We start from the raw sequence: 18,108 nt of genomic DNA on the forward strand, positions 1-18,108 counted from the left end.
GATTGAGGGCAATTATCCCCAGGCATGATAGATAAGCCACTTCACTCTCTTATACCCTGTCTTTATACGGAGGGAAAATGTGAGCTTAAAGTGGAAATCCACCCTAAAATACTAGAGAGCTCAATCAATATTTGCGGATTAATATCTACTCCACTAACCATGAATAGGTGCACAGCCTTGTTGATTCAGAATGCTTATGCTTTCACCTGTTGCTATAGCTTCGTTGAGAGGTATCACACAGAAAATATGTCCACTAACAAATAAAACCTGCCTTATTCTCTTCACTACATCCACAGATTCTATTGCCCATTACTTTCCAATGATATGATATTTTACTGTACCTCTCGTACTGAGAGCGGTGTGCATAGCCACAAATCTAAGCTAAACCGTATACCAACATCAAACATAATGTGACTCGAGGTGGAGCTCAAGTACATATAATAACTGATTTTTTTGTGCACAGAGATAGTGAAAAGAGACTGTAAACAAAACATTGATATGGTATCAGTTTAATTTTAAGATATATTGCGTGAAGATATAACATGTTAGCAAAAAAGTTGCCTATTTTTGAGTTTTTACAGGATTTTTGGTCACTTTGGGGGATGAAAAACTACACAGACTAACATATTATTGCATGATAAAGTTCTTGTTCTTGCTAGCGTGTTAGCAAAGAGTTGCTATTTACATTCAGTGAACACAAAGCAACATTAAAATTCAGTTCATGTCATGTTTTTTTCCACCTAATGAATGTAAGTGAAATGTTCAATCTCTTTTTAGCTCTGTTTTGGTCTCCACCATCTCTTGGTGAAAAAATCTGTCTTTTTAGCTGCTTGCTGTTTGATTTTCTTGACATGCTAAACACTAACTTTGCCATTTGTTGCTAGGCAGAGTTTTTTTTTTTCTGAAAACAGCTGCCTTATGTGGCTCGAAATTGATTCTACTGACCAGAAAACTCAAACAATGAGCTAAATGAGGCCAAAAAGTTTTGTAGATCAATTTTTAAAATATCATTATTTAGGCTTTAAAGTAGTCAAAAGTTAGACAATGTAAAATGTCACTGTGAAGAACAGAAAAACACAAAAGACAGATGAATGTAGAAGCAAATGTCTCAGGGTTTCCTGGGTGTGACCATCAGCGGGCTGGATAATGCTGAAGCGGAGAATTTGCCATGCTAATGGCACTGCCAAATACAAAGACTAATAGCTCAGCAAAACATAGTAGGGAGCAGCAGGCAGGTCACCAGACTCTTGTGAAACATACTTCAAAACGCTGATGCATACAGAACAGTCCCTTCAGTCGTTACTGTGACAAACTGTAAACAGGCGTACAAGGAAAATTAGCATACGGGAGGAAAGGACTGAGACTCAGCAACAACATCTGCTTTCTGAAAACTAACACTAATGACACAAAAAATGAAGACATTATGTTTTCAATCTGATTTGTGTGCGATTAATTAGCCTGCACATCAAATTGTTGTGACAGTTGTTTGGTCTATTCCCTGGATTGCAGGTGAATCGCCTTCCCCCTCCTCTCTATTGATTTGTGCGTATTGTATTTCTTCTGCTGGCTTCTCCTCCTTTCTTTTGTTCTAGTGGCCCTGAGAGGGTTGCAGGCCCAGCTTGTCAGTGTCTTGCCAAACCTGATAAAGACAAACTTGTCCTATACTTCGGCTCATTTACTTCATATCACGACAGATCCTATAGATTTTGGGTCACGCAGTCACCACATAGCACATAACAGAATGGTTCACTCGTTCTGTGTCTTGATGTGATGGGATAATGAAGAGTAACTGACATGTTACTTTCTGCAATAAATTTGATCCCTTACAGTCAAATGGCATGGCAGCTCTGGTGTACTTCAGTCGATCAGTTGGAAATATCAGAACCAAGCTGAACGTCTCTGAAGTCTAATTTAAAATAATTTGAAAGTTAATTTACTCACTGTTACTACAATACATTTAAAGTTTAAACAAGACTTTTTAAATTTGGATCCGATTACTTTTTATACTCTTTTCAATTCAAATACAACACCATGAAATTTGTCTAACTCCTTAATGCCACCTTCACCTACTTATTTCTTATTTTTTATGAAGTGATCAAAGGATCAACCTTCCTTCATCTGTTCAATCCTCTCCAGCTTGGAGAGTTGCGGAGGACTTAACAAAGGCATCCGCAGAGAGTTGCTTTAAAGGGATCATTTCACCCTTCTGTTTAATAAAAGTGGCACTTCAGATTTTTTTTTTTTTTTAACAGCGACTTAAAGGCTCTCAGCAGCTGTTCACATTGATCGACAGCCCCGTGATCAATAAGCTGTCTGTAAACTCCAGCAGGTTGAAGAGCACTTAAAGTACATAAAGACTGAATGGTAATACATTGATGTTAATCAGGATTTTAACTGTAACTTAGTGAGGACCAACCTGGCTCACCACTTTTATTGTTACACTTTTATTTCTTTTATAACATTTTGGGTTTATTATTACTGCATTATAACTGCACCGAAACTGCATTCTTTGTTTATCATTTTGTCAATTTTTATGCTATATACATAACTAACACAGCCCACTCACCCAACACAAAAAAGGAAAAAATAAACATATAAATAACATTTTAAGATTGAGTAATTGCTTGATATTTTACCATTTTCCCTATTAAATAGAATAATGCTGGACAACAAATATCAGATTCTCTTCTTCAACATCAGAACTGTATTTTGTATAATAGTACAACAATATTAGATACAACCACTTCTTAAGCTGCCAAATTTGATCATTTTTGGACACATAAAAAAAAAACAAAATAAAAAGCTGGTCAACCAAAATGCTGAAACATGAGGACAAACCAAAATTTAATATAATATCCTCATCATAAACATTACAAGAATGATATTTTTGATCATTTTCTAGACTACATCAGAAAGCAACACACCTGTATCTGAGGAAATATATAACATATTTAAAAAGTTTAAATGTATCTAATAAAAATGAATAATCCAAATTCACTGTGTTTTTAAAAGTTGTTCTAAAGCATTTCAAGGAAATATGTAAAGCACTTAAATCTGCCTCTGTGTTTGACATGTACTTGCTTTTGTCATGTAAAGCTTGTGTAATTGCCTGGATTGGAGCCACATGTACATTAGATACCAGACTCCAGACAGCAAAAGGATATACAAATACTTTAACAAGCAGGTCTATAGAGGCTCAGGATCCTGGATGATGAGAGATTAACTCATATACACTGACAGATAAGACAAGTATCCTGAGATGAGGACAGCAACTAAAAACATAAAACATTACAGTTGGTGACAGGTGAAACAGGAACAGACCACAGCCTCGACAGCTTTTCGCTGCTTTAAAAGGACAGATACCTACATTAACGCTCGATTTTATATATGCACTTTGATGTATTTGCCATTTACAGGATGGTGCATTAGACGACGCTTTGTTCACCGTGTCTCTCTTACTTTAGTAACAGTGAGTCCATTAAAAACTGGTATTTTCCACAACTAATTGCAGTGCACTCAAGCCTGTCTTTGAGGCTCTCCTGTTCATCAGCATGACACAGGTGCATATGCAACACATGATCCGCCCATGGCCATTTAGGTGCCTGTTTATAGTGCGAACACACACACACACACACACACACACACACACACACACACACACACATTCATATGAGTAATGAGCAGCATATACAGTGAGTCATGTATTTCAGATGTATTGTGAATAGGAATAACTATAGCATGCGGTGGGTGTTTTGACTGTCACCCAACATCTTTGTTGGCGTTGGCCATCAGAACGGATTTAGTAATGAGAACAGACAAGTCTTATTTTGGTGCTAATAACATATCGCCCTACCTGGAGCATTTACATGAGCCGTTGATGTATTCTCTCAAAGTTTAGATATGTAAAACTAACATCCGTCACTCTTCTGTATCTTATTTTCTTTCTCATATGCAGCCTCTCTGCATTTCAGCACTCCAATTTATACTTTTCAGTTCCTTCATGAGCCACATTGTTAAATAATTCAAGTAGAGTATTTATGTGTCCCCTAAACCCAAAACACTGCCACTTGATACATTTTAATTGACAGCCAAGGTTCAGGGTGGCACTATTCAAACTGTGCTTAATGGTTTCTTCACGAATTTTGAAAAGACATAAAAGTCTAACGGTGATGAAATCTGGAGTGATAGCATTTTGAAGTCGAGGAAAGAGAAACTGCAATGATTTTTTTCCCCCCTTCTTATGGGAGCAAATGAGCATATTCATTAAAATAAAGTTGGTGTTACCTGTCCATCAGTATGCTGAGTAGACCTGGAGGAAGAGGGCTGATTGTTTTAGGCGTATGAAACTGGCTTCAACTTTGCCTCCAGACAGCTGACCTGTTAAGAGGCTCTCTCTCTCTCTCTCTCTCTCAAACACACACACACACACACACACACACATACAGAGAGAGAGAGAGAGAGAGACTTTTGAGACTACTTCCCCCAGTAGATGTCAGTAAAACATTCCCATCTTCTATTTATTTCCCCTAACAATCTTGGCTGTGTGGCAGGTTTTAAAAAAAAAAAAAAAAAAAAAAAAAAAAAGGAATACTAAATAATGTCAAATCCCACTAAGCCTTTAATACCAGCAGCCCGATTTTCAAATGCAATGTTGTAATAAATCAGACAGGAATTCTCCTTTCAAACAAGTGTTAAGCGGGTAAATCTCAATAAGGGCCAGTCAGTTATGATAAAACGACTCATTCGGCTTTAGGAGCTGTCTTCAGAGAGAGGAGAGGGAGAGCGTGTTCGGGCCATACAATGTACACAACGTGACGAAGAGCAGGTCTTGGCCATGTGTTCAGATATTCAACAGGCTCCCTGTGGAGACACGTACAATAGTAACAAAGCATAGATAATGTAAGAAGATACGCAAAGATCGTCTGTTGTCTACTTTTAAGCGTTTTTATTTAGAATGTATTGAATTATGTGTAACTGCTTGGTGATTTATTCTGACTTTTTTTCCGGATTTTGAGAGTGAATCTTACAGGAAATGACATTTTGTTGTTTTTGCAGTGTACTTTTGGATAACAGGAGAGGATCGCGCTACACTGAGAGTGATGTTTTCTTTAAAATGCACACTGATATGTTGGCCATTAAATCCGATCTTGCAGGAGGTAAAATGCTCAAACAACGGGCGTACGTTGTGCGTCCCCTAAGCTCCCCCCTCACCCCCTCTTAAAATGTGCGCTCTCCTCGGTGCTGAAACCAGAAAGTGTGCGTAAAGCTCCGGTGATTCCTGCATTTTTTTTCTGAATGGAAGCTGTATTATCACCCCGATTCATCCGGATCCACATGCAAATTATTGTTCTTCTTCCAGCAAGTTAAAAAAATAAAATAAAATCGGTATTGAGTAGCATGAAAAAAATGCACTGCCTTGAGACCTCTCCTAATAAGCGATGGTTTCCTTTGGAAATAAATTATATGTCTGGTTCTGCTTCGTGAGGTTTAATTGGTGTATTGACGAATAAAGGAATTTCAGACTTTGGGCGGTTTTGTATTTTAAATCAAGTGTTGCTGCACTTGTAAACGCTCAGGCTGGTTTTCCCGAATCTAAAAAGGCAAATAACGACTGTCATTATTGTCAAAGGAAATGCCAGCCTACTTCTTATAGCTCCTCTCTCTCTCTTCCTCTTCCTCTCTTACACACACACACACACACACACACACACACACACACACACACACACACATACACTCCCCCCCCCCCCCCCACCTCCCCACTTTCTCCTGTGCAGCCGAGGCGCTTTTCGTCTCCAATGCCTGTCTCCAGAAGCATGTCCTCAGACATGCAGCCACGGTGCGATGAAGCGGACCAAAAGACGCCACCAGCATGACAGCATGAAAGCAGGTAAGCTGATACCTGAATACTCTTTTTTTTTTTTTTTGCTTTATGAACTGCAGGCTGTGCTTTCTTTGATAAACCAAAGGAGTCGACATTTCTCAGCAGGTTTACCTGATGCTCTCTTATCAAAAGAAAGAGCACTTGTCCACACAGTGACTGAGAAAACGGGCAGCAGGGTTCATTAAGCTGTCTTGCGTAAGAGGACTTCGAGAGGAGATACTGGTTGTTGTCAGGGATCGAACCTGAGACCTCTAAGATGCGGGACTGTCTTCTCTATATCCACGGAGTTGCTCGCACAACCACGTCGAGACCTGTAATCATAATCCTGCAGCGCGTAAAAAGCAAACATATGGAAAAATCAGTTATGACTGCACTATTCTGAGTGAGGTTTCTTTAGAATTTCAAACATTTATAAGTAGTTTTTCGTCAACCAGTGAGAGAAAAAGTGTGTAACTTTATCTTCAGGGAGATTTAACTCAACAGAAAAAAAGGTTGGTTGGTATAAAAGATTTGATCTCATGTACGCTGCTGAAATATCGCACACAAGCGGGCCAGCCAATATCTACCGCTGTGGGAGATTTGCATGATGAGCAGAAGGAGAATGAAATGTTTTACGCTTGGTCCACAGCTACCTGTGCCAAATGGCGCATCGTAGACTGAGCGAACAGAGCAGAACTTAACGAGTGGTTCTGTACGTTTATTTCAAATAACAGTATGATACTCCAAATCTGAAATAGTCTCATCAAATAATCACGTAGTATCGTTTAATGACATCACCAGCTTTATTTTTTTTATCAACCGAGTACATCCAACCACTCCGCATATTGCGCGCTGTCTCATCAAATATCCGCTGCAATAAACAACCTTTCCTTCTCAGGATTTTCTCTGTTTTTTTCCCCTTTAAGCGACTGTGGTTTATTTGTGATTATTTTTCAAAATCACTGACAAACGGATCAACCGTAGCTCGTGTGCCGTTGGCACTCTTCTGCGCTTTGGATAAAAGCGTCATATGGCAGCTGGTTTTGATTTCTCTACGTCTATATCATAAGTACAACCAAACAAATCGCTACATAATCAAATTTTCTCTTTAGACATTTTCTTTACACTTAAACCCCTGTTGTCTAATCGTGCACACGTAGCAGAGATGCAGATTAGTGCGAGTCTGTTTGCCCAGAAGCACTTTACTCTCTTGTCTCCTCAATTCGATCAGCCATTCTTGATTTCAGTGTGCTTGATCGTCACAAAAATAATGCTGAAATGCATGTTTATATGGCACCAACGTGATCCCTGTGTTTTCAAGTGGCTAAAAGAAACAATGCAATATAAAGTGATAAGATTACATATGCGCTGAGATCTACTAATCTCTCAAAGAATGAGAGGCGATTTGGCTTCGTAGCCACAAGTCTTATGTGCGTAAAAGCGCAGTGCAAGAAAGAGAACAGACTTGAGAGGGCAGGTTTGTGTCGGATTGTGTGATTGTGGGTCTTAAAGCTGAAATGTCTTACGCACAGAGTGAATCTCACACGCAGAGCAAAACCAAATCATGCTTTGTGTGACGTGCAATGAGCACGTTGCCTATAAATCCACTGGAAGACTCGGTGCTCGATAATCAAAAGGTAAAGCTGTGATTTATTGCATTATGGCTGCTTATTCTCCCCTTCAGAGACAGTTGAGTCGCTTCCTGTGCGTATGAATGAGCAGGGAAGCCAAGTAACGCAGATACTCTTCTTGTCATTTGGCTGGATAAATCAGTGCAGTGGGACGAGGTCTACTTAGGACGGACGGAGGTATGTTCTAGTTTTTGATCATTCAACTTCACTCTGACATTAATACGAGAGTGAGAGTCCGCATAAGGGCTTCGAGATGGTAAAACTGCTGAAAAAGTGTTTCATCACTTGTCACCTGAGAGGGAAATCAGATTACTCGCGTTTCTCCGAGGCACGGGAGCTGCTTTACAACTGAAAAAAAGGTTATTACGGTTATTTTTGCTCTAAAACAAAGAGAAGAATTTGAGGACTTTAAAGATAAGACAGAGTGAATTTGGTTTGTGATAAATAGATGCTGGACTAGTACTGCTAAGTGGAAATTTGGAGCAGAGTAGTAAAATAATGCTGCAGATACAGTTCACCTGTAGCACTAACCTCTGTGCAGGGACTTATAGTCATTTGACATTGTCTCATGCAGTGTGTGAATGAGTGCTGTGGCTTGACCTTGATTAAGTCGCAGGCTGTAATTGGTTTTGTTTGAAGAGATGGCAGGTAAACAAAAGGGACAGATGTCGCCTTAGTATCGGTTATTGTCGTGGTCTGCTCCCGCGTGTGTAGGTCGATGCTCGGTTTTTGTTCTTGCACATTTTGTGCAGATCTCCAATTAGGAATTTCATTTGGTGTCTTGCCAAAAAGAAGAGAGGATTTGCATTTTGCTACAGTTTGGAATCCATTATAGAGTTTCCATCACTTCATCCTGACATTGTTGTGTTTGAAATAGCACTGCAGGAGGAACAAGTGAATACTTACAAGTCCAGATTTTTTAGCAGAGTGGTGTTCATCCATCTGGCGAAAATTTTTGATCAAAACTTGGTATCAAAAGGTAACCACATGAAACCAATTACAGCGTCTGTACTTGACAACTGAGAAATAACAAGAAAGAAAGAATATATAATATTTCTGTGCTTTTCTGAAATTGTTTTTGTGAATTTTTATCATGACTGAATGTCATCTGCTAGAAGACTTGAACAAAGGCATTACAGAGGGGCTATTTGTTTACCTGCAGATAAAGATCTAGATATTTGACAGCTTATTATGTTTCCATTGAAAACACATTTTGCAAGGCGAGAAAAAAAAACAAAAACCTTTTAGGTTACATAAATCACAAAACCTCTTAAACCTCACAGCAATAGTTATAGCAATAGCAGAACTATTAAATATTACCTTCAAATAGCCAGCAACAATATAAATAATGGTCAGCAGACCATTTGGCAAGTATCTACATGCAAACATTATAATTATATTTTAATTGTAAAATGTGATTATCATGCACAATTTATACAATTTCTTTTAATATAATCATGTTATAACTGCCAAAACATATCTCTGCACTGATACCCGTACTTACTTTTATTAGTGTTATAAGAACTGTGGCACAGTTGTGAACGCACTTTAACAACTTTTAACTTCCACTGAAAATATTTAAGATTTTAAACGAATAACGCTGGATACTATTAGGCTCTTCACCAAATCACTACATTTTCTATTACAATTTGATGATCCACCCGTCCTACTGATGTGTTGTGTCACCGCTCTTTTCAAAGCTCGCAGAAGTTTCTCAGACTTGTTGCTGTCCATTTCCACTGTTCATCCTGTTTGGCATCATGATGTTGATGGATGAGGTTTGGATGCACCATGACTGAACAGTTACTTGATGGGTTCTTTAATTTTCTGCCGGCCCGCTGGGGTTTACCAAGGTCAGACGGCTCCGTCTTTTTTAAATGTCCTTCCCCGTCTCTATTGATATTACATTAGAGATGCATATATTATATAGAGTGTGCATAATTTTCACCAGATGTGTCAATGTGCTTGATTATGATAGCAAATGATGACATGCATTGATTCCTACATCATGCTTGGCCAATAGCCAGTCATTATGCATGAATATTGCCTATTGGCATGTTGGTTAATGCAGAGTGATGTTTATTGCCCCCTGTGGTTAAACAAGACATGGACAGGTATGATTCTCATTGAGTGTTTTCTGTTTTCTTTCTTTTTGAGAATGTACAACATAACTGTGCTTTATAATAACTTAATATATATGCACACACACACAAAACAAGATAAATTACTCCTTTTTGGTCACACTCACATAGACGGAAAGAGAGACTGAAGGAGGAGACTCATGCCAAAGCTCCTACCTGCCATGAATGCACATTGCACACATATTGCTAAATCTGTTGTTGGCAGCAGTGGAAACAGTGTTAGAGGCGAGGTTGCTTTTGTAAAAAGTTAAATTTAGCCAGTGGGGTGTCTCATTCCATGGACATAAGCTTCTTGGTTGTAGAGCGGCTGCACAGTGCACATTAGTGAATCTGTGTAGCTGGCACAGACAGAAAGGAATGTCTAATTATCACGCTTTCAACCGCAGTAGGCTCCTCTATTTGCACTGAGCTCCTGCTCTAATCGCTTTCTTTTTCTATCATTACACACTTATTTATTTTATTTTTACGCAATTAAAATGTTATTTTTGCTCTGTGCGGATGAGCCGTGTAGTCCATGCAACGTCGGCTGGGTGCTGGAGAAAGGTCTAATTTAGCAAAAAAAAACAGAAGAATGGCTCCGCTAATGTGTGGAAATTTTGTGGACGTGATGAAAAGAGATTCTATGAAGGGGTTTTACATAACAGCGAGCATGCAGTGTATTAGTGTGTGTGGATGACGGCTGTGTCAATGAAAAGACTGGAAATGGATATATTTGACTTTGGTTTTAAAAGCGTAACTGTCTATGTAGTATATTGTATCTGCATGCAGATTTCCACATGCTCATGCTGTATCCTCAGCTAGTGGGACAAATGGCTGGTGTACCCTGTGGCTGTGCTCCTTATCAGATGCTGAGTGATTACAGAGCTTTACAATATGAAGTGCCACTAAACCACCACACGGAGTGGCATTGATTGGAAAGGATGGGAGGAGGGAGATTCCTCCTTAAGGTCATTATCTAGCAGACAGAGAGAGTTAGACGAAACAAACCAGTGTAATTGCATTTGTAACAAAAGACTCAGAATCAATGGACTAAGCACTACTTACAGCATTGTGTCAGCATATTTCATCAACATACAAATGGATTCAGTGACCCTGTAATTGCTCATAAAATCCATTCTATGAAATCAGCTCCCTGAAGTATGTAGTCTGTGTGGAAGCACATATCAACCTGAATGCTGATATGCACAATGCACGTTTGAAGATTTTGACATGTATGAGACATGAAAGAAATGTGTTTCATTCCGGTGTTTGCAGACATTACAGCTCCAGTGTTCAGTTATGATTTACTGACACTCTCAGGATCAAAAGCTCAAGTAACACAGAGTGGGAAGAACATATTTTCAGTCCAACTAAGGCGGTAGTAGCAATGTGATGATACACTCACTCGTGGTTCAGCACCTACAGGGCTCACGGTTCAATACACTCACGTTATTTTAAACCTGCGTTAATTGATTTTTGCTGCCACTTGGGGGCAGTGGAAACAAGCTGTAAACACGGCAATGACCCATTATCACCTTTTAAGTCTATATGTTAAACTTGTTGGCAAACAGATGCTTATTTACACATCTGGCAAATGCGGAGCAACATTAGCATTCACTTGGAGTCATGTTTGTGTCCAACTGATGAACAAAAGCCTGATATTCACTCTCTTTTTTGCTCTGGTTTGGTCTCCATCAGCTCCCGAGGGAAATATCTGGCTCTGTAGCTGCTAAATGTTCCACCTCAGTTGGTTTTAAACAACATCTTCACACAAACAGATTAGATTTCTGGAGTAGGTATGTAGTACATTTTTTTTAAATACTAAGCTTGTTAACACGTGTTAATACATGGCAGTCAGTCTCTGTTACTTAAGTATGAAAACAATTAGTACCATTTGGGACGTAACTGATCACATTTAGTTAAAACTGCAGTCTGTTTTTTAGCTCCAAGATGCAGTATTGTCATATTTTTGTGTGCATTTATGTATATTTACAGTATGTTGGGCCATGATAGTTGCATACCTTGTATTTACCATACATGTTTAGACCAATCTATAATTGCTTTATTGCACATGAATTAATTATAGATTGGTCTTGTAAAAGAATTAACTGAATATACTCTTAACTATTTACTAAACAGCAAACTGTAGACCTAGACATGACTCACAGCAGCATACATGTCAAAGTGGCCTTAATCAAAACAGGGCACCATGGTGATACTGAATTGCAATCAGAATAAGGAAATTAAGAGTTGTTCACATTTTAGAGGAGCTGATTAGCAAAGAACACAAATTCAGGATGTAAAAAGTCACTTCTATTCCTTCATCCACTTTATTATTCATGTTACAGAACATTTTCTTTTCAATCAGCCTGGTTGCAAATTGTCCTTGGTAGCGCAACTTCACAATGCAGGATACTTCTTTCACCTCAGCGTTGTTTGTCTGTCATTTCATGCCAGCATACAACAGATCAACACATCAGTCATGGTGAGAATCTGAACAGCAGTTCAGTTGCGGCAGCAGAAATTGTAGTACAACCTGAAAAATCTCAGGAGATCCTTTTGAATGTGCTCTGCTTCCAAAAAGCCTCAGGTGTTCTTCAGTCTTGCCGCTCATCCAGCAATAATGTCGGCCTCCATTCCCTGCTCTTAATTACTCTAAGCCTCAATACTAGATAATTTCAGCCCGCTACTTCAAGCTCTGGCTCTGCCGTTATCATTGGCTCCATAAAACATTCAGTGCGCCTGTCTGCTCTCATTGGACCTTGGCAGGAAGGGGTTATTATAATTGCCGGCAGGCCTAATTCCTTTACGATGGGAGATTGTAAGACACGAGACCTAAAAAAAGGCAGAGTTGAGCTCTAACCTCTAGCGTACACATTCACACACAGACGTGTGTGTGAATCCAAAGAAAAGCAAACATTTCATCACCAGAGTTTGGTGGTGTGAATTCATAGGATGAAAACTTTTGCTCTCTAATTTTTGTGCTGCAACTTGAGCAGCAGGGGGACAGTTTGGGCTAGTGTCACAAGTTCTTGTGTACGGCACCAACATGACAGGGCACCTTAATATCACACTGTGCCGCTGCAGATGCTGCTTGTGTGGGTGTTTTTGAAGTAGCCCTGTGTGACTTTTTCTTCTCATGGGCCAGGAGCCCTAACAAGCAATTAGCCAACAGGAAGAGCGCTTTTTATTTCAGGGGACGAAATCCAAGCTTTCAGAGTCCAAGACTTCCTTTTTCTTTTTCTGGAGGTTTTTGACAGGAAGGAGGTTTTGCTTGTTCGGGAAGCAAAAAGCCACTGCAAACACAAAAGCGGATAAAATCATTTAGACAGACATACAGGACCGCGAGGGAGAGCTGAACATGTTTAAAAAGAAAGCAGAAAATGTCCTAACATGCATGACCTTGAATAACCCATTGAGAGCTGTGTAGATTTACAACAGATTACACTACAGTATGTGTGATGCATCAGAAGTAGCTGAGCCTTAATCCATCCGCTTTTAATTGCAAATCAACGAGCTGCTAGCAAAAAGTCCAACTGTACTCCTGAAGTTATTGCTGTCCTAATTACAGACCTGCCTGAAGCTGATAAAGAAGGAATGATTGTCAATTGGTGACACCATGTACTTGACATGTAATGAATCACTGCCCTCTTATCATTGTCATTCTGTTGTTGTGCCTGGATGCAGTTTATGACGGTCATTCAGTTCACCACTGTGGTATAAACTGAAATATCTCAACACCTATTAGATAGATTGTCATGAAATTTTGTGCAGACATTCATGTTCTCCAGAGGATGAATCATAATGACATTGGTGATCCGCTGACTTTACCTCTAACGCCACCATTAGGTTGACTTTCTTGGTTTTTAGTAACATGTCTCGACAAGTGTAGGATGGATTGCCATTAAATTTAGTACAGACCTTAATGTCCCTCTTAAGATGAACGGTTATAACTTTGATGATCCCTTCACTTTTTCTGTAGACGTCATCAAGTCAAAATTTTAATTTGTCCAACACTTTGCTTAAATACTTGGGTAACTCAGCCGTACTTCATGTTTAGTGCTACTTAGTAAATGTTGCATGCTAGCATGCTAAACTGAGATGGCATTATACTTGCTAAACACCAGCAAGTTATCATTTTGCTCAAAGCACCCTCACAGAGCCGCTAGCAAGGCTGTAAACCCTTGATCTTTTTCAGTGATGAAGTCATTTTTATTGTGTAATCTTCCATATAAAGAGGCTTACTTGAAACCTTGTTGTAGAGGTTGTTTATATCAAATTGGAATTAGATTGGAGATCACATCATTCAACATTAACATCTGCATTCCACGACCTGAAGACCGTAGATATAATCGTTGCTGCAAAAGAAAATCAGTTGTATAATATCCCTTTTAGAAATACATTCTCTCAGTTCAAGGCTGCACTTGATTATCATCGACTCACATTTTGCAAATGTACCTGAAAAGTTTCTGTGTATTCTGAATCCCATTCATCTATCAGGTCAGAGGTGCTCATAAAGAAGATGAAACTTTGCTTCATTGCTTTATGTACAATCTTAATCATTATTCTTTGTTAGCAAAATGTGTCCCCAGGCTTTCATAAGAATTTGAGACATTTGCTCCTCTGTGACCAACAAAAAAATGAAAGGCCAGATTCACCCTCCGTTTATGTCACAATGACAGATTTCTCTCCACGGGGGCATTGACAGGATTAACAAATTACATTCCACCCCAATAAAAAGAAGTCCATTTAAAATCACAAGAACTCTGACTTTCTACTTTGCCACAGTTCTGATTATCAGTAATTCAGGAAAAAAAAATCTGAAATAGCTGAAGAGGTTTTTCTAAGGTTCAGATTTCTTTTTTACACACGAGTGACAATTACAGGAAAATATGTACAGGTAGTCTACGAATTGTCCAGAACTGTATGAAACAATTATCCTCTTCACATTCCCAGCGAGAAAAACATCATGTGTGAAATCAAAGCTCAATTAAAGCTGCCACACAGATGGACGACTTGACACGGAGCTCAATACTGTGTACAGACTCAGCAGATAAACACGGGTCCTGACCCTAGATATTGTGGATCAAATCAAAAGGTAAACAATCTTCATTCCATGCCTGAAGAGACACTGCAGGACCAGCTGAAATAGAAAGCCGGTGGAAGGCCGGTGGCTGTCGTGCATCCCATCCTGAGCCGATATTATTAGGTCCAGTGACAATCATTGTCTGCTATTGTTATTGGATTCATTGACAGCTCTCGGGTTTATTCCTACGCTTTTACAAGTAAAGACCTGTTTATAGCCTCAGGTAAAACCGGGTTCATCCTGTGTTTCTTTTAATATCCCGAGACATTGTAAACTGTAGTTTCCTTTTATGTGGTCAGCCAGTTTAATTTATTGACTCTGTCTACGCTGTCATTTTTAAAAGTAAACGTGAGACAAAGTCCAGATATTGGTAGTAAATACCACTGTCTGGTTTGATGGCATTTGGTGGATATCTGTCTTTTTTTTCCCCTCAGAAAAGAGACAAGTGTCCTGTTTTTGCAGTGCCTTAGGGGACGGCAGAGGAAATCACTGGAGTGTGCAGACATACAGTATTATTCCAAGTTGCACAGGAAACACAGTCATGAGATACTTCCACAGGATAAACATGACCGGGTTATTTAAGAGTCAAAACATAGCCCGAGATTACATGTACACTTGATAAGTGCAGCGTGACCGAGTCGTCTGAGACCTGGATGTCTCATTTCCTTCCCTCAGGCTTTACTATGAGAAGTCAGTGGACATTGTACTTTATCCAAAGCTTTGTACAGATTCATGGTTTGGTTTGACATTCTCAAATAAGATCCCTCAAGGTCTGTGTAACTTGTTCCAGGTGAATGATTTGACATTTGGAAGAAATGCCAAAAAGAGGGAAAGTGGGCACTTCTAAGTTATCCAAGCTCGTATGTGTATGTGTGTTGTGGAACTTGTTGGGCTTCTTCTTTGCATTCTGCAGCAGGGACATGGTCAAGTTCTGTCCATTTCTCAGAGATCCCAAACACTTTTTGAACCTCTCTACCCTCCTGTTGAGCTCACTTGCCGTGTCAGAGCAAAGAGCCCGTCTGAAATGCTGTTATTTGACTTGACAGGAACAGGACTGCCGACAGAGTCCAGAGACTACACTGTGTCAGTGGAGCACAAACAGACTGTGGGATAGCTTCACTGTGTGTGAGCCCCCCTCTCTCCCCCCGCCCCTATGTTCACACTCTCTGATGGCCCTTTCTGACAGCCCTCTCACAAACAAAGCAGTCATAGTGGAGAGAAGATATGTCTGATAATATGAAACCAGACTAGGTCAAAACCTAGTATATGGCTGGATTGCGTATGGGTGTGCAAAATTGTGGCCAATTTGTTACATTACAAATTCAAGAAGCTCATATCTGCCCAGTTACTGCAGTTAAAGCAAGCACACTTACACTAAACTGATACAACAGCCTACATGAGTCTCATGTTTTACTGCAAGACTCAATGCTGTTGTTCATCATTTGTGATGTGAAAATGTCAAAAGAAATAAAAAGTTTGCGTCCTGGTATTTAGTTCAGTTATGAAAGCCAAACACACTGCAAAGCATCTCTCCTGCCAGCTGCTGGGCGGTAGTGGAGGAGACGGCAGAGACGCTGGTACATGTCTGTTTAAACAGGAGTTTAGCCAACTTCCCTGCATTTAACATCAGAGCTGAGAGCAGGAAGCGCTCTGTGTCGCTCTGTCCTCTGTTTCCATCACAGTTTTTTTTATGTATTTAGATAATTTAGAGACAAGACTGTAAACGTTTGCAGCCTGTCATGTTGTCACACATATCCAGGGGAGTAATGTCAGTAAATTTGAGTAAAATACAGACTTTGCTTATCCCATGCCACACAAAACACAGACGTGGGGGGTAGAGGAGATAATTTCTAAATCACATGAGGTCCCCAGGTAATACCAGTCCCGTGTGAATAGGGCTATGAGTGGAAGCGCTATTAAACACCCCCTGATGACATAATAGAAAACTGTCTGCACCGATTCATTTTGAAAGAGCGACGGCCAATGGGGAAACTTCATCACTCATTCAGTCAGTCACGGACAGACAGAGTTGTGTAGGGCTGGCCCCGCTGTTGCAGTCCAACCAAAAACTTAAAGGCACAGTAAAAAATACATCCTACTTTCCATGTGTCCCTGTGACAAAATTAAATCCACCCATACATTAATCCAATCAAATATGATTTATTGCAAAAAGCTAACTCCCATTATATAAAACTGCACAGGTCATAGTGTGGCAAAACCTTTGTATACGTTCCCAAAAGAGCATAGTTGTGGGCTAATTTATTAACTTCTCCCTCTTCCTTTTCCTTGTAATCTAACAACCCAGGTTCAGGAGATACAGGTGGAAGCTAACAGTTCCCTACACTACAGCTTCAAATCAACATCATGTTTGTAAAGTCGTGCTCGCTTTTGAGCGACCAAATCAAATCCCTGAAGGATTTGATGAAATTCCCCTCAAAATTATACCCTGTCTGGGTATTCTGTTTCACTCAGAAATACATCACATGGAAGAGACTGAACCACCATCTCACTGTGGTTTTAAACCACACTTTTCAAGTGGACAATCTGAAAGCTCAAACAGAGAGCATTGCTATGCAGGTGCATTTCCACAGCTGTCTCTACTTTGTTTGTCAAACGGGAAAGGAGTACAAGAGACAGGGTCATCCCACTCCTCTCCAATTTTACACAGTTTTCCAGTCCAATCAATACTGCACAACATGGCTGAATCAGAGAGGTCTCATTCCCCAGTCACCAGATAATTGGAAGCTGTTAGCATAGAGGACAGGACAGGAGTGCCAAGTGGCTCAGCTTCTTGCTTTTTGTGTAATGAAACCACTTTTATGCTAAAAGCTAACGCTCATGTGTTGGATGTTTGAAGTTAAAAAAGTTAATTGAAGTTCATTATTATCTCCAATTAAGTTAGTCACAGATTTTTTAACTTTGGCCAAAAAATCATAGAAACTAAAGCCTTTGGTGCCTCTAGGCTCAGTGCAGTGTAACTGTGTTGCCTTTGCCAAGATGCATGAATTAAATTTACTCTAAAGTTCCTCTTAAGGGATGAAAAATGTACATTTAATTTCACATTAGGCCAAAGATACTATTAGTCCAGTGTTTTTGAGCATTATATACAATATATTTAACAAAATCTCAAGTAATTTAAAAGTAAAATCATTGCACTGTACAAATCTTAAACATAGAAGGTCCAGGTGTGTATAAAGGAACCAAGAAATGTATAAGTTTTCATTTTATTGGAAATGATGACAATCTAAGTTGAGATGACTTAGGTCTCAATCTATTGTAACAAGGCACCGGTAGCAGATAACTTTCTGTACTGCTAGCATTTTCTTTGAGTTTTCACACTTTACTTCTGACAGACCTTATTCGATCAGAAATGTTCTCAGTTTGCAGATGACTCCGCATAGTGTGAGC

The 18,108-nt window shown here is 39.5% G+C and overlaps 1 protein-coding gene across 2 annotated transcripts in view; it reads left to right on the top strand.

Moving 5' to 3' along the window:
• The first annotated feature begins 5,737 nt into the window (after nucleotides 1-5,737).
• chrm2a (cholinergic receptor, muscarinic 2a) overlaps nucleotides 5,738-18,108 on the top strand; it is a 78,503-nt gene continuing 66,132 nt past the window's right edge. Inside the window, exon 1 of one of the 2 annotated variants that reach the window (XM_067581634.1) lies at nucleotides 5,738-5,890. The gene's annotated coding sequence lies outside the window, so the exon portion shown is untranslated. Of the gene's footprint in view, nucleotides 5,891-7,547; nucleotides 7,672-18,108 lie in introns of those variants that run through there. The other variant, XM_067581636.1, reaches the window with a different exon arrangement.

Source organism: Thunnus thynnus, chromosome 23, assembly GCF_963924715.1.
Source record: "Thunnus thynnus chromosome 23, fThuThy2.1, whole genome shotgun sequence".
Taxonomy (NCBI): Eukaryota; Metazoa; Chordata; class Actinopteri; order Scombriformes; family Scombridae; genus Thunnus; species Thunnus thynnus.